This window comes from Phalangium opilio, unplaced genomic scaffold (genome assembly GCF_054372755.1).
Source record: "Phalangium opilio isolate 3A_F unplaced genomic scaffold, DU_Popi_V2 ptg000031l_1, whole genome shotgun sequence".
NCBI classification, from domain to species: Eukaryota; Metazoa; Arthropoda; class Arachnida; order Opiliones; family Phalangiidae; genus Phalangium; species Phalangium opilio.
The window spans coordinates 7,585,590-7,604,378 of NW_028324158.1; the positions used below are offsets into that span (position 1 = coordinate 7,585,590).

At 37.0% G+C, this 18,789-nt stretch overlaps 1 protein-coding gene across 1 annotated transcript in view; it reads right to left on the reverse strand.

Annotated features, from left to right (window-relative positions):
* The window catches only part of ringer (tubulin polymerization-promoting protein ringmaker), a 201,585-nt gene that overhangs the window by 146,174 nt on the left and 36,622 nt on the right, over nt 1-18,789 (reverse strand). Inside the window, exon 2 of the mRNA XM_089869885.1 lies at nt 8,151-8,454. The gene's annotated coding sequence lies outside the window, so the exon portion shown is untranslated. The remainder of the gene's footprint in view (nt 1-8,150; nt 8,455-18,789) is intronic.

An 18,789-nucleotide genomic window follows, 5' to 3' on the forward strand; every position in this document is an offset into this window, starting at 1 on the left:
TCGCCTCTCTCCTCCCTGGACCAAACTCCCGATAACTTAAAAACTAACTTTGAACATAGTTTCTTGAGAAAGGCCTAAAATCTCGTAAAACTAACTTCCACTTATAATATTCAGCTATTGAACTTTTGAGATGTAGTAACTTGGTTGGGCATATTTTATGCTTTGGAAAATTTCAGTTTAGTGAACAGTTTCTTAGACTCAAAAACCCATTCAGTCACTGAATTAAATCATCGCATACATTGTAGCTTAAATAACTTAATTATTACTTAAGAAACCCTTTGATCTGTGTACAGGGAATTTGCGAGTGAGTATGCCCTCAGCTTGAGGATTCCATGCACCTAGTTACTTTTTGACTTTAGTATTCCATTTGACTTCATTTAGTGTCGTAAAAAATGTTTTAAAGATGTCAAATTCCAAGAAATTTAAACATGCCTCTAGGCTATACATCAAGGACCAGAATATAGTTGATGCAACAGTACTAATTAACCAAAATTTTCATTAAACCTCTCTATACATAAAAGGCATGTAAATTAAAATCATTCAAGCGTGTCCCTTTTATACATTAACTATAATATACACAACTCTAAAGGGGATGATATTATACAAAATATTGAGGTCTTTATATTAAAAGAGCGTATTTTCGACCAATATCCATTAGTATACTTAGGCATATACAGTTTCAAAGTATTTTTTTTTATATTGAAACTTATAATTAGCAAACAAGGCCGTGTTCACACATACATGGGAAACCGGTTCGAAGCGATTCAAAACGTTTCCAAAGTTAAATGGGAACAAAACTGATACTCTAGAAACTAATTACAACCGGGGGTTTCTTGAAATTACTTCGCAGAAGTCCTAGCAGACAGCCTCACTAACAGAAGCGTCTTAAAGTGTGAGTCAAGGCTATTCGAACTATAGTGATGAAGAGGGTTTCAAAAACAAGTTGAGCAAACCAGTTCTGAACCGAAGTGTGAACATAGCTTCAGTTCCCCTTTTTATATACATGCATAACCACATAATGCCTAAATATGGAACTGCTGTAAGGGCTTATAACGTTGCCATGATCAATAAGAGACATTTTAAAGATACTCTAGCGCCATCTACTATTAAACTTCCTCCTCATTACCGGAAGAACAGAACAAAGGCATGGCCTACTGTGATTTCCCTTCCTTGGTCTAATAAAGTCCGAGAGAGATCGAAGTAGGCGATAATTACTGTTTCGGGCAACTTAGCTATCAGTAAACGCCCTTATACTAAAAATACACCACCACAAGACACCACACTACTCTTCTGAAAAAAGATACGTGCACATAGTCAATATCCCTTCGACACAAACTTATGGATGTCATGATAGTATTATGATATATCTGAAGCGAGTGTATTGGCGTCGGTAGACATTTCGGTCTAAAATTACAATATCATCTCCCGGAGGGCAATATCGATCTGTTTACTGAAAAGAGAAAGACCCTATGCCTAAAAATAGTATAAATTAATACTCGAGTTAATTGGGAAAGTTCAATCTAAAATACCAAAAACCAAATTGACTAGAGATTGATACTGTACATACAAATCGCAATTAAAATTTGTTTGGAGAAATTTGAACCCTTTTTGGGTTAGATACGCCTACAGTGTTACATAATGATCTACGAATTTAATTAATTAAAACCAGCGTTATGCCACGTGATTAGTTAGAACATCATAACTATTAACTAAATTTATTAGTTGGATCTTTATGATAATCTTCTCGTTTGGACCTTCAAAATCACACAATACTAGTTTCCGTACTTTGTTTGACCTTCAAAATGACGCAAAACCCGTTTTTGTACCCTGTTTGACCCTCAAAATGACTAAACAACAGTTTTTCTACTCTATTTGACATTCCAAATAACGCAACACCCATTGTCGTGCCCTGTTTGACCTTCAAAATGACGCAACAACGATATTCTAGCACTGTTTCACCTTGAAAATGACCTAACACCCGTTTTAGGGATGACCCCTTAATTAAATTAGGCATCACTTTCATAATTAAATTTAAGGGGTCATCCGTAAAATACTTTGGAAAACAGTGTCCCTTGTGGCAAAATGGAGATATAAGTTACATTTTCGACTCAAAATATTGATTTCCCAAAGAACATTGATCCCCCTCAATTTATGGCAGACTTATCAGAAACAAACACTCTGTAGGCCTATAAATAATTAATATATTTTTAATCCTCGAGTCGTAAACGTACGTGGTTTGGTGAAATTTCAATTTTCGTTGGGTCGATGGTAATTTTTCAGCTCAACCTTGCAGCGGCGTACAGTGACACCAGGGCGGGCAGGTGCTGAACATCACGATACGGGTTCTAAGCGTGGTAATCGCGATTTTACATACTCGAAAAAACAATCATATACTCGTTTTATGAAAATCTTTATAAACGCAATATGAAATAAGCTTTTTAAAGTTGTTACTTTAATTCGCTATGGGCGCTAAACTTAAAAGCTTATCGTCTCAAGTTTAAAAATTGTCACGAGTCAGGGAAAATCCCTGGAAATGTCAAAGGAACTCAAAAATGGGGCTATAAACTGATCAGGGAAAAGAAAATTTAGGGTATTGGGGATTTAGTGTGAGAATACTTCTTGGGTTTGAATGTTTATAAATATACTGTTAATATTCGCAAATTGTGGAATAAAAAGTCGGGGAAATTCAAACTGTCAGTCCTAATTTGGAACACGGTCAGTCCTAAAATGGAACATCTCCTTCCTAAATTGGAACACAAACAGTCCTAAAATGGAACACAAACAGTCCTAAAATGGAACACAGTCATTCCTAAAATGAAACACAGTCAGTCCTAAATTGGAACACAATCTGCCTTAAAATGGAACACCATCAGCCCCATATTGGAACACAGTCAGTCATAAATTGGAACACAGTCAGTCCTAAATTGGAACACAGTCAGTCCTAAATTGGAACACAGTCAGTCCAAAAAAAGGAACACAGTCAGCCCTAAAATGCAACACAGCCTGCATAAATTGGAACACAGTCAGTCCTGAAATGGAACACCCCCTTCTTAAATTGGAACACCCCTGCCTAATTTAGAACAGCCAAATACAAATGCCAGAAATTCAAGTTTGTGTATGCCTATACCCATATCAATCTAAATTTACCAACAACAATACTTGTTCTCACGTTTCATTCTCCCTTTAAAAAATTTCAAGGCATAATCCCATCTTAAATTTTGAAAAAAAAAAAAAATAAATAAAAATGAAAAATAAGCTATATAAAGAAGACTTAAGACAAATAAACGAGTACAGTAGAGAAAACCATATTTTATCCGAGACTAAACGAATCGTTGTCATTTGTAATAACAGCTTGGATGATCTTTCATCTTAAGGAGCCTGTTTCGTAAAGGGCGCAGTAGGCTAAAGAAAAGCATAAAGAAAATAAAAGGCAAAACAAAAAAAAAAGACACCGTAAAGGTTTGTTCCGCAACATCAAGTAAAAAAAGAGGAAGTTGTAAATACGCCATTAATTAGAGACCTTAATTAAAACGTTGATAAAAAGAAACCCGCATAAAGATTACTTGACATTACCGGGAGTTCTGAGGGAGAGAATGTGGGTGTTAAAATTAAAAGCATCTAGATTGCATGCTTTATCTGTCAACGTTATAGTTTTGAGTCTCAGTGAAAACGGTACAAATATGCATGGATAAGTAATTAAATTATTAAAGGGAATAAAATCAACAAGGCTTAATGGATGACCCCCGCCACAATAAAAAATATCAATAGCAAAGGTTACTAGTGTCGAATATTTGAACTTTAGAGAGCTGTTAATAATTATCCATGTGATTTTCATGCAATTTTCACGATCCAACGAGGGGCTAACCACTCGGAGAGTTCCTGTACACGGATTACGAGTAATCATTTCAGCACTGTCAAAGGCAGGCTTTTTCGCAATCGTTTTAGTACAGTCAAAGGTACAGCCGTGTACAACGATTACGCCAAGTAACTGGCCCCTCGTGTTCCAAGAAGGATGGTAGTACCGAAGTACATTGAGTTCTATGAGTTATATTGAGTCGCAAATGTTCCATGATGACATTTGCCGTCCGGGGCCACCGTTTTCAAGTCTAGATAGTTTGAAGTATTTTTAAATTTAATGAAGAAACTGATTTAGACAATGATTTCTAATTTAATTAAGGGGTCATCCCTAAAACACTCAAATCGTATCTCAAAAACAGTGGCCCTTGACCCTGTGGAAAAATGGAGATAGAAGTTACATTTTCGACTCAAAATTTCCCAGATATATTAAGGGGTCATCCCTAAAACAATCAAATCATAACTGGAAAACAAACATTGACCCGGACGGCAAAATATCATCATAGAACATTTACCACTCAAAATCACCCATAGAACATCCCTCTTAATTTACACCAGACTTATCAGAAACACCCTGTATTAAGCAATGTATAGAATTTCGACATTATCTCCAAATACACAACAGATAAGTCTAAGATACAATCTTCATGACCCCGTGTTAAGTTAACGACCTAGAATTGGAACGTTTATACAAGCTATCAAAAGTTACAAAACTAAAAACAATATAAAACTAGGCTTGTAGTTCCGCAATTAATTGAAAACAAAAAATAATTCTCGTAAAGGGGGGCCCATTTTTAAAATTAAGGGTGTGTTTGTATTTTGAGAGCGTTATGATACTACGTTTAATGACTATAAAACCTTAATTTCCTAAATGAGCGTAACGATAAAGAGATAAATCTTTCATTCTAAGGCGAGTTAAGGTTCAAATAGGATAGACTTATTTAATTTTAAACAAGCGTAAGGTCATGGCCGGCTTTGACAACGGTACGGTTATGAAATATTACCGGGTTTGTTTAAGTATAGAGAAAGGTTACGAGGTATTTTAATTGAAAAGGTCTATAGATGCTGTTGGCAAGAGGCCAGATAGAGAAGTAAAAAAAATTTTGCCAGTGGGGAAAGGAAGTACTAATTAATATGAGACCTATATATAATGTTTCGTAAGATTTTCCTTGTCTAGGGGAACCGTCTTAATGCGCAGAGGGAGGAAGGGGGAGCGGAGAAATAGATTTTCGTGACGATGAATAAAATGTTTTATCGGGTTTTCGGAAATTGGGCCTTTTTTACCTGGATGGGAAACTGTACTAAATACGATTACTAACAAATAATAATAAAAATAATAATAATAACAAGCGATGAAAATAGAGGTGCGTGTCTGTAGGGACGGTAAATTACCGGTAATTTACCAAGTACCGTTGTAAATTACCGATTTGTATCATACCGTAATTTTACAATGGTAATTAACCGTAAAATTAACAAATACCGCTTTTAATAAACAAATACCGCCTTTAATAAACAAATACCGCCTTGAATAAACAAATACCGCCTTGAATAAACAAATACCGCCTTGAATAAACAAATACCGCCTTGAATAAACAAATACCGCCTTGAATAAACAAATAGCGCCTTGAATAAACAAATACCGCCTTAAATAAACAAATACCGGCTTAAATAAATAAATACCGGCTTAAATAAACAAATACTGCCTTAAATAAACAAATACCGCCTTGAATAAACAAATACCGCCTTAGATAAACAAATACCACCTTAAATAAACAAATACCACCGTAAATTACCAATTTATATCCTACAATAAGTTTACAAACACTTTCCAAATTTTGGAACTCACTCAAAACCTCTTTGAGTAGTAAAACCAAGTATGCTAGACTGCCAGAGACCATAAAAAGTATCACCATTTACATCGGGATTTAGTTTTACCTCAATTCTTCATTAGTTCACGCTAAACTAGGTAAAACATAGTTTAACTAAACCAACGTATTTTAATAGACTATATACGCGTGAAAAGTAAAATAACCATAATCGACTTAAAACCTTTTCCCACTAAACATGAAAATTATTTTACCGATATTGAATGGAAAAATAAATCTTTTTAATCCTTAGTGCCAGGAATATTTGTACCCTTAATGATTTTAGATCCTATTCGTCAATTTATCTTAACAACGAGTACGATGGTAAAAAGGGGGCTTATTGCTTAACTTCTATAAACGTAACCGCCCGAAAGGTATAAAAGTTTTATATGATAATTCCATCGTGTTCTCGTGATATATAAATGAAAAAAAAGTAAAACCCAGCACGTGACTCGATCCAGTCAAATAAAAACATGACCTCATGATCGCGAATTTTCAATTACTTCTCAAACGATAGAGACAGAGAGAGGTGAAGAAAAACTGGTATTTTTTATTTATTTTAGAAGAAAGTTTTAGCTGATGTCAAGAAGTGATATCTAGTTTACTAGGGAGAAGGTATAAATTCGCCACATTTCTAGCTTTATCTCCAGTCCAAACGTAGGTCCGGAGTTAATCCCCGCCTCTAAATTTCAACCAGCATCTCATTGGTTCTTGAAAACTCATGTCAGCTCGACGCGAATGACGAATATTACGTATTTTCCGACTGGGGAGAGGCGAAATAGCCCGGCCCCTTTTACGTCCCCCCTTGTATTTTGAAAGGGGGACTGGGACTATGGCGTGCGAATACTTATAGCGTTTTCCTTTGTGTCCTCGCGGAGCGCTCCCATGGAGGAATAAAACTAGGAGATCCTATTCTTCAAAAACAGTCTTTAACGAAGCTGGAAACTACTACTACCATTTTTATTGCTCCTTGGGAGCGCTCCGCGAGGACCCAAAGGAAAACGCTATTAGACATCTTATACCTTCTCCCTAGTAAACTAGATATCGCTTCTTGCTGATGTAGAAATCCACTTTTCTTTCGCAGGTTTTTCTATTCAAAAGGTTTAGGCGCGCATTTAAATTGATTCGGGGATTCAATTAATTTGAATCATTGAATATATAATTATTCGTGAAAGGCTTGCCAATTTGAATGAGGCTCATTTTGCAACGATTTGAAGTGTAGTCGTAAATTTAGGGCAAGTGTTAAGCCATCTAAGATAACTTTGACACTCTTATTAGATAAACACTTCATACAGTTCCGTGTTATCTAAAATATACGCGTATTTATCATATTTAAAGTTTTAAAAAACCTCAAACTAAACGCGATTGAAATGGAAAGCCGATCGTCACAAACAGAAACCTTAGACGTTCTAGCCTAGCTCTCATGTCATTTGTAAGAGTTCCTTTCCAAGCTCAGCAAGTAATATAGCGCTGTCAGAAGCGCCGGTGTGACGTCACCCATGCTGTTTTCCCATAAAGAAAAAACGGTAACTGTCATGGCCGCCCATTGCTAAAGGCAGACTCGTGACGTTTAACCTTGGATCTGACGTCACAACTGACAGCACTCTATACCAATCGAAAGCGCTTGTTAAAGTCATCATGACGTCACAAGCTAACCAACAAACCATACTCCTCATCTAAGCCTTGGTCTGACTGACTCTGACATCGGAATTCAAATTGAGTGTTACGAGTTAAACGCTATAAATAACTATAGTTGAAACAAGGCATTGAAACGCTCCAATTATACAAATCGGATCGTGATAGTGGCATATTGCTTACGCGTCACAATTTACGTGTAGCATGGACGAAACAGTATTGGTTCGTCCATGCGTGTAGTAAGTTCAAAATGCATCCAATGCATCTTAAGCCTTGGGGGTTTGTTGACAATACAACGAGTCAAAACCTTAACATCAAACTGACTCAAACCCCCACCCATTTTCAACTTTTGATATGGTTATGGTTATGAACTGCCACAACTGTATATATTTTTGGAATTAAAAGAGCTTTAGATTAGGGTTAAGTCAATATACTCATTTCCAACACAATCAAAATATATCAAACGAGGCGACAAGGCAACGAACGTTGTCAACCTATAGGAGTCAAGGGATGCTGGAAGAGCCTGGAGAGAGGACCTAGAGCGAGCTAAGGTTAGGTTTTGGAGATGATTCTATAGCCTTGCAGAGGAAAAACGCCGCCGCGCTATATAACGTATCGATTTTGTGAACGAGAAAATTCTCCGCGAAGCTAGGAATAGCCTTAATCTCGGCGTCCTGGAAGAGCCTAGCCTTACGGAGACGCACAACTAGAATATCTGCCGGACGAAGTAGGCTAGAAGCCTCTGCCCTCGACCGAAAACTGTACCCACATCCCTGAGAAACGTTCGGTACTCACCCAAAAATCGTGACGAAATCAGATCCAGGAATATGAACCACACGTTACGTCACTGTAAGAGTTTATCACCGAAAATGATGTCTTGTTTTGGTTTTTTTCTTTTGAGTCTTAGTCTGTAGATTAGAAATGGTGGTTTTTCAAACTCGGCGGTTTAAGGGAAAACGGGGTAGAGAAACAACAACGTCGAGTAAGCTTTTTCCCCTCTCTCCTGTCAGTCGGTTTCGTAAGGTGGCCGCTTGGTGGCGCGTACAGACAACTTCCCAAAACAGCTCGTTACGTCACGGAGGCAGATTCCAAAAGTCACCTAATTCAAAAATAGGATAGCACTTCGTTAGTTTATGCTGATGCACTTCTTTTTATTTACACAAAACCCAAAATTACTTCGCCTTGACTTTGCAAAAAAGAAAATTAAACCTTCAGAAAACGTTGCCAATAATTTCCTTTATCTATGAATATTATTTATTTCGGGAGAATTACTAGGTCACTTCCGTTATGCCGCTAAGCCTAACTCGTGTACATGAAACTAAATAATTCCGCATCGTGTAGTTGTATAACTTGTTTAACAACATCTGAAGGGCAGGAAACTTGCCGAAATCCTAGCTCTAGCTCTCTAAGGGATCCTTTTATATGATTAAAATTAAAATCTCATTCTAATATCAGAATGGCAAGTATCCATCCCCTTCTCCACAGGATGATTTTTGTTTTTTCCCTCATGGTGATAAATAGTTTTAAGTCTCATTTGCCAAGTTTTAATAAAAATTATTAGGTGAAAAATTATAAATAGTTGGTATTTGAATTTTGGACTCTCAACTTTTGATAAAGAAAGTTATATCACTGAAATATTTATTAAGATTAGGGAACAAAGATTGAATATACATTCGTATTAAAGCATAGGTTTAATGCCACGATTTTGGTTTTAATTCTAAGTTTGTTATGTCTTCACTCTTGTATTATTGATTTGTGAAATAAAAAAGGGTTTATATCATGATTAAACAGACTAAATCATTAGGCAAACGATTAAACTTAATTTTAAATATATTTAAAACATAATCATTCCACTTAATGGGTACGTTAAGCTCGTAAAACTATATGAAAGCTCCTGGCAAGACTACAGTTTTTTATTGAATATTATATTAGACCATTTTACAACTTCTTTCATCAACAAGTTGCTGGAATTTTCTTTAAAGTCAACATGGAGTGCAAGCCGTCAAACCTGCAGACTCACGTTGAACTTAATCAAACCTAACTTGTTTTAAAACTAACTAGCTCGGGGTGCTCTATATACCCTAGGAATCGGTGCACGAAGTGGCAACACGTCACCCCCTTCATCAACAACAACCTAACCTAATCTTACTTAAACTAACACACCGTAAATACCACCTTAATCACGTGCTGTACCAAATTTGTACCCAACTCCTCAAACCACAAATGTTGCAATTTAAACAAAATTTTACATTTTCTGACATGGAAAATAATATCACAAAATAGAAAAATTAATATCTGAACCTTCAGTCAAGTGATAACCTCAGTCTTATCGATACATTTTAAGCCTTGGTTCTACCCAAGACAGTTATGATTAATTTAAATAGTGGGTTTTAGTCGACCATTATTTTTAAACATAAACGAAACAAACGTTAGGGTTCTTTAATTACAATCAATTTGTTTTCTTTTGTGAATTTAAAGGCTCGATAGGCTACGCCCGCTTTTGTGCGCAAATTGTGTGTAAATTACTTAAGTTACTATACACTCATTAAAATTTTGGGCGATTTTAAAGGCGCGTAATTGCGGTTGTAGTAAGAACCTAAATTATACCTCAGAACGTGCGAATAGTCGCGTTAGGTTGCGATGAGCTCATTTTGCTTACTGGGTTGTTATAGGCTTGCCAATATGACTGTAGAAATCCTCTCCGATGCAAAAAAGGGGGTAGGCAACCCTCAGTATCGAGCCGTCTCTGCGCACTCTCTGAAAGCAAAACGCCTTGTGCGCAGGCGCCAAAAGGCAGTGTTTTATACCTCTGTCTTCCCCTCTATAGTTACGTGGAAGAGGCTTATAGTTGGAGGGGGAAACGCGAGAACAGTGATGGCACAACAACTCAATTCTATCTTTGATGGTTCTCATAACGAATATGGGTTCTCGGTTGTTGTGGATACAGAATTATGTGTGCGGGGGCTTTTCATTATATATATTATTTTGAAGCGAGTCTATGATATAATACGCGGGGGAGGCTTCAAAGCGTAGCAAACATACATATAAGATACGATATTATATATATAATATATAAATTCAAAAATGTTAGTTATTCATTAAAGCCTTCATTATATAATAAACGAGCTATTATGAAAGGGTCATTAGCAAAATTTAGCATTAATTCCTTTTCAAATATATTCGGGGAAATTCTCTATTCCGCCTTCGAAAAATTCCAATTTTAAAGGCCGAGGTCCAAACTAACGTCATTATCTAATCATAATTACATGAACAAATTCATACATTAACAATTACAATAGAAAAGAAAGTTAACTACTGAAATTGAAGTTGCATCTGAAAGTTGTACAAATTTCCCAAGTCGCCAGTAATAAATATAGATTTCTTCCACTTGGAATCATAAAGAGGCCACAGGCTGCATAGTATGATCTGATTGAAGGTAAGGGGAGGGCTGAAAACTTTGTTAAACCGTCCGCTCCTGCTTCCTCGCGTTTCATTGGCTATTCACAAATATAGGACAATCGTAGGCACTAGTTTTACTCGTTCAGAACAGGCAAAGAGAACTTATTACATTGGGGTCGACGTTCATAGGTCGCTTAAATCTCGGCACATCTACGTCAATATCACATGTTTTCCCAAGGCCTTTCAAACGATACAACTTTTGACTCAACTAAATGGGTCAAATATTTGTGATTCAACTTGTCCAACTTCTGTTCACACTCCCCAACTAAAGTTGACTAATCTAAATGAGTCAAAAATTTCTAGGCCTAAGTTCAAATACATTATGCACGACGTCGGGGGTGACGTTTTCTACACCCCCTCCCCTTTAATTCAAGTACAAAGGCTTAGAAAATGTCAGATTGTTAAAGATTTCAAGAAGAAAAATCTGATAAAATGAAAAGAAAGTTCTAGTTGGAATATAACTGTACATAAAACATGTGCTGGATAGCCAGCTCTTCCCTAACGGATATGTGGTTTGAATAATCACTCACTCAAAGTAGTAAACGTACATTACATTACACGAACTTAATTAAAAATAACTCCGGAAAAATTTTATTTCCTAAATTACAACACGAGTCTCCAGTATATAGTCAAGATAATGCGTCTGGTAACTGCTCCATTGAAAATAAGGAGGCAGTGATACACCGTCCAAAACCTAACCCAACCGAAAAAAAAAGGTGGTTGCTGTTGCAGGTATGGGGAAAAGGTTTTCCACACAAGTTTCGCCTTGGCTATAAACAAGAATTACTCTGCGAAACCCTGGGCTATTACTTTTAAGCCGTAAGACTCAATTTATTAAGTTAATTATAAAGCAAGCCGGCGAAACAAAGTAACGGTTGCCTAACTACAACCCGAAAAAACAACAACGTCTGTTGGCAGTAAAGGAGATACTACGCGATAACCTTACCACACGCTGCAAAACGACCCTAGTAAGATAAGCTGGTAAAACGTTAGGCGTTCAAAGGATAGAAGCGAATCTTCCATAGATAAGCGAAGGTTTAGTTAAAGAGAATGGTGTGCATTGTGTTCGTGTTGGTCCTCGGTAATGAATGGAAAGCGAGGGGAAGTAAATATTAATTCTCTTCGAGAGAAAGTGGGGTAATTGTAATATGATTCTTCCCAACATTATCACAACATTCGGAGCAAGGTTAATAAACCGAATCACAACATACGTGATAAATAGTTGCCCTCATCATTATTCTATTAGCGCTGCTTAACTATTTGCCAATAAGGCGCATGCATGCGCTTGTGCGTTTTTGTCCCACGTCAAGACAATCAAGGTTTGTGTGTTGATTGCTGTGAATTTAGTATACCAAACAGTTATAGAATTCACCCCAGCACGGTGCGATAGTTACCCATCTGAAGTTTAATGAGCAGGAGAGCAAACAAAAAGTGTGCTTTGCATGAGCCTTTGAAGAATCGTGTTACATAACTGAAGTATTAAGAGGATACAGAGTGTTACACTTCTTCTGTTACCGCCTTCTGGTTATATGCAACATTTCGCAGCCTAGTTTAGCATTAACGGGGTTATCGTAGATAAGATTAAAATAGAGAAAGCTAGGCAAAAAGGGAAAGAACGTGTTAAACGAGGCGGAGCATGGCCATTCTTTTTCTCAGACCTGTCTTGTCGCGAATTTTATATTTTGTCTTGGTTCAGGAAAAATTGCTCCTGAGGGGGACAAGGAAAATGGGGACACTTCACTGTACAGCCCAGAGAGAGAGAGAGTGAGAGAGAGCCTTCTTTTACTCGTTGCCCTTTTAAACGGCAATAGGGTCTAAGTTAAGGCCTAGAAATCTAGAGCAAGAAGAATTAATAACAGGAGATGAAATAGGATTAAGATAAGCCCAGGGTAATCCTTTCAGGTTTACGTTAGGAGCTTACGACTCTTATCTGACTTGGCAAAATATATTATGCTAAAATTGAAAATTATGGTGGGAAAATGGAGTTTACGCGGTTAGAGAGAAAATGTAGGTTCACCTTAGGTCAAATTGAAACACTAAAAGGAAAGACCAAATTTCCCACAAAATCATCCTTCATTGGAAGTTCCGGAATATTTTTACGAACAACCCACGTTTGGAATTCGATATATCATGTGACAAGTGCGGGGTAATTACAACTTTAACTAAGCCTTCTGGATACTATGGTCGTATTCGGAACCACTAGGCAAAAAATAAGTTTGAAAGGCAGTGATTTTCCAAAATGCGAAGGAAAAAACAAACTTCCAGACTTCTTTCAAGCTTCACCTACAATTAACTTAGTTCTCCTTGCCACGATTTACTTTGTTCTTCCTTGGAAGACAACAGCAAGACAGTAAAGAGGTACTAGGTTACCCGGAACGGTAATGGAAGTATCACACAACCCTATGCATCCCTAAGAAATACCATATCCCAATAATAGTCAGTTCCTAAGTTTGGGCCTGCCATCGGCGTTGGTCGTGCCAGAAAAAGCTAGAGACTCCTGCGCCATCTATGTTTAAATGTGTCTCATACAAGAAAAGAATAGAGCCATAGCCTATTTTGAGTTTATCTCCTTTTTTGAATCAGGTAACCGGGGTTACTGTTACTAGTATAGAGAGAGATCGAAATGGAGATGGCAGTAAGAGATGGATTCAGTTTACGTGTTATTCGACACCAGGCGACACCCCTCTAAAACGCTTTCAAATATCCTTTAGACCAATACTTATGGAGAGTATAACAGGGTTATGGAGATGCACAAGCAGACTGGCACAATACCCTGGAATAACGACACTTCAAAAATGCGAATACCGGGGCTAGGAAAATTTTCGAGGGCATTTCAATTAATAGCAAAGATCTGGAGAGAATGATATTCACGAATAATTAATTCCGGAATGGGACGAAGAGAAGGCAGGCCATGCAACTACCACGACCAGATTACTAGCGAGATCTTGGCTTCAACAAAAAAAAACACCAAAAATAAAATAAGAACCCTGGAAATTTCTATTGTGAGCATCGTCGAGGCGTTGTTCCATGGAATTTTGTCGCACCAAGAGTAAATCGACACGGAGTACCTCGACTATTTGTCCGAAAATGAAGTACAATTTAGACACCCTTTTCTTGCTCAGCGCGGTAATTTCACGTGTTGTAATTCACGCGTTTTGAAGTATCATACTTTTTATAAAACTTGTCATTTGGTTCAGTGAAGTTTCAATTTGACCAGATGGACTGGACACGTCATTTACGTATAATTAATTTGAATCTGGGACCCATTGGACTCCAATGCCCTGAGGCTTGTAGGGATATTGAGACGGCTTTGATCTGATTCTGGTTCAATAATGTGTATTAAGATGAGTTGTAATTTGATTGCGTTTTACAAGAGAATAAGCCTCTCTAGGCAGTTTGGGACCAGAGAGTGCATGCGCAGAGATGGCTCGGCTTGTATGTCCCGATGCTGAGGGTTTTTTTTACATCAAAGAGGCTTATTATTAAGAGCTAATCGTGATTCGTCCCCTAGCTCGGCTTGGATAGAAGGTACGGACAAGAAGCGATATCTAGTTTACTATTGAGAAGGTTGAAATTCGCCACATTTCTAGCTTTATTTCCAGTCCTAACGTAGGTCCGGAGTTAATCCCCGCCTCTAAATTACAACTAGCATCTCATTGGTCCTTGAAAACTCTGAAATCACGTCAGCGCGACGCGAATAACGAAAATTACGTATATTCCGACTGAGGAGAGGCGAAATAGCCCGGCCTCCTTTTACGTCCCCCCTTGTATTTTGAAAGGGGGACAGGGACTACGGCGCGCGAATACTTAGGCATCTTATATCTTCTCCCTAGTAAACTAGATGTCGCTTCTTGGGCGGAGAAAAGACAGAGGAAATTCAACCTAGATTCACGGATGTGAAGTATACTTCCGATTGATTTACTCTTGATCGCTAATATATGTCTCTTTTGGGGGGTGGTACATGCTTGTAAAAGCTCAGAATTAGTTACAATTGTTTTCTGGAGAGAACTCGCCTTAGTTCTGGATGTGCAGAACAATCGTGAATGTGGTGCACGTTGCGAAGGGGAAGCTGCGGTTTCGGGATGAAAATGAAATATTTCAAATTTCCCCAACAATACAGTTTTGCCATCATTAGTCATTTTTTCCTTGGGATGCCATCCTCTCAAATTAAAAACGAATTTTAGTTTCGTGCATGGTGCAGCTAGGGGGGAAAATTCGAGAACGGAAATTAAGACTTTGACCCGATTTGACCTAGATTTTAATTTTTATATTCAACTTTAACCTTTAAGGGTTTAGGAACTTTATACTTTCGTACGTTGTACTTGTAAAAATGTCGCACCATTTCCGGATTCAAGCTCACCCTACACGCTCAATAATTTAGTTACAAAGTATAAGAGAAAAAAACTTTATCCAAACTAACATTTGTGCAAAGTTCAAATATAATGCTAGTACTACAATATATTTTTTAGGAAATGGAACATCATTTACGATAGATTTTGGACAATATTTGAGTAGAAACTGAACATATATATAGAGTTAGTTTTATTATTGCTCAAAATGTTATTCAAACAACTGAACAATTATTTGCATAGCATTCCGATAACATTAAAGCCTGTGTATTTGATGCTTTACATGTAATGTTTGGACAATAAAATTGTACCCGGTTTATGTATGGACTCAACACCAACTTTCTTATTGTGACAAAAATATATCAATATAATTGAATAAATCATGTGGAATTTAATCAATATATTTGTCCAATAAAGTTTTAAGGTTTTTTCAAAATACTGGGCATTCAACATCATGATGATTTTGATTTGCACAGTTAGTGAAAGGTTTTGGTAATAATCTATAAAATGGTGAATTTCAAAGATGTCACCCACTTAATTTCTGTAAAACATTGAGCGTGTCATAAGTTCATAAGATATGTTCCATAAGTTTGTCACTGGTTACTGAGAGCTGTCATGAAGTGACGTAGATTCTTGTAAAGCTACGCCTGGTGAGCCGCTGTCAAAGGCTAAGTACAGACTAAATAGAAAGTGGGACTGCAAAACCACATGTAGTCAATTCTCGCTTGTCGTTCTCGAACTAGCTCGAGCTGTAAGTCTCTAGCATTATGAAGTATCTGTGGCGTCATACTTATGGAACATATCTCATGAACTTATGGCATGTAAAGGACGCAATACCCTATAAATAATACCTTTTAAAGATAAAATAACCAAGCTTTGCACTTAACACATGGCCCTTTCGAGAAAATTAATATAAAAAAAATTAAATTTCTCATTAAAATTTAAAACTTTTAACTCTCGAGTGGAAGCTCTTGTAACCAACCAGGCGTAAAATTACGACCATATAAAAAATTACGCTTCCTAGAATCTAACGAAAAATTAAAATAATTCTAATAACAAACCCTAAAAACTATATAGCTTAAAGATAACCCCCCTGAAAACAACTATTACTTTGTGAAAGACTAGGTAAAGCAATTAAAATACGCCAGCGAAAGAAAACATTGAAATGGGTACAGGAACGTTTGCTTAAGCCTTGGTTGACGCCACAGCTAGGCCTTGGCATTTTTTTTGCTAAGCCTTCGCCTACGCGCTGTTAAGCCTAGTTTGTAATGAAATGGTAAGGTTATTTTAAACTCTGGGAAAAGAATACTTCATTGATAAGATGCCATGAGCCTTTCTGGCAGGATGGACAAAATATTTTCACATCAAAACTGATTTGATTATGATCTACAGTGTGAAAGTGGTCACACCACCATATAGGGTGTTCTAAAAAGGGTTGTTGGTCCGGATAACAGTATGGGCAATCAATTTTCAGTATTAAAAATTGCATCGATGGGCTTGAAAATCAAACATGTTGGGTTTTTAATTGTTTAATGATTAAAAACTCACATCATTTGGATCAAAATTTCACCCAACTGTTGCGTCATGACGCATTAACATAAGTTTATAAGATATGTTCCACAAGTATGACAATACCTATACTTCCTAATGTTAGAGTCTTTCAACTCGAGCTAGTTCGAGAACGACAAGCGAGAATTGAAGTCCTACACTCGGTTAATTTTGCAGGACTTCCATCTTCCTATTTAGTCTGCACTAAGCCTGACAGCGCCTCACCAGGCGTCGCTTTACCTCGAATCTATGACCTCCCTCACTTCATGACAAGCTCCAGTTTGTAACCAGTGACAAACTTACGGAGCACCTCCTATGAACTTATAGTATTAATTACGAACCAAAATGTGTACACTAACTAAATTTCAAAAGAACCCCCACTAACTTTAGCAGGGAATTTAAGTTAACTTAAGCAACTTGTTGACACTCTTTTTCCCAAAAAGAAAAAAAAAATTAAATCTTCTACCAACGTAACGTTTCTCCACGGGCTTCTCGCCTTCGTTTTGCTCGAATTGTTTCTGAGACAACGTAAGGCCTTCTTCTTCTTACTCGTTACTACACTTGTATGGGTCCCCTTATTACCAAAAGTAAAAAAGTATATAAGAAAAAAATGCAGAGCACCGTAGCTCATTATCTCTTCTAAAACAAATGCAAAAATTTAATTTCCCGACACATTAAGAAGGGAAGCTTGGATCAAAATTTAATTACCGGACTCGAGAGGTACAGCGCCAGGAAGCGAACGGACCAATGGATGAAGAAGAAAAAAAAATGGCCACGCTCAAACTCCGAATGAAAAGATTCTAAAAGTCTATCGGGAATTTGTCTTCCAGCTCTAAGATTTGCATATAAGAAATTGGATCATCTTGGAGGAAATTTACCCTAACTCCAATAATACTTTTCCAATGGAAAAATATGGAAAAGTTATAATTAAAGGGATGTACAATGGACGCTATGTAGGGGAACTATATTTTGAAGTAGTAGGGTTACTATTTCCTAGTGTAGTGATTGGGTGATGTCACGTGACTGTAAGTAGGCGTGAAACGACTCGGCGGATAGATTCAACGGAAATCATGGATGCTCATTTCCAATGCACACTGATAACGCTATGAAATTCACGCATGCCCAGTAGAGCTCTATTTGATGCAAGATAAGAGACGAAAAACATTTGAATATCCATTTAATTACAACCAATATTAAAGGATAACAATCAGAAAATTATACGATTACGTAATATCAGATCTACAGTACACCTGTGCGATATCGCCTCATATTGTTAAACTCTGGATATTTCGATGACGACATTTTGGATTGAATATAAACAGGAAATCTCAACTGACTATGAACAGGCATTGAGCTTAATTGGCTCCAATTCAATTCAAATCTAAAACTAAACACAGGTTCAGGAAAAATGGTCGCATTTTACGTCTTGAACAGCAGAAGTAAGATCCCTATTTCTCCATTGAAATTGAACACTTGAGAGGTTTCTTCAACTAATGAACATTTCTTGTAGTTACGGCACACGATTACTTTCAAATTTCATATTGGAACTTATAGTTAAATTGCAAAACCTTAGAGTTACGATCATTTAGCTTAGAACTTAATGTAAAACCAATTGTCTTTGCAATGGTCCAATTCCTACATTAGCTCTAGGGGAATAGGTAAAAAGCTCTTAACCAATTAGCATTACATTAACGGCTACATTTTTTTCCTTTCTGACTAATTTACTGCCTTAAACAGCCAAAGAAATTTAGGCTAATTAAGACCAGATTAGGTTATTTGCCGTGTAATTCCATCGCAATTGGAGACTTCGATCTAATAACGTTAAAAATGGATCAGAGTCGAGTTTTCATTTTGTTGTTCATTGCTAGTGAGACACTGCAGGGTAAAACTTTGGGAAGTTAAGCTCATATTCCTAGAAATAGGCGCATTTCCTCCTATAACTTCGAATGGATGGATAAAATCTTGTACCAAATCTGCATATATCCAATCAAGGTATCTCAAAGTTATGTAGGCTACTCGAGCCCCAATTTTTGCAACCCCAAGTACTTAGAATCGTTGGAAAGTGGAGAAATATGAAA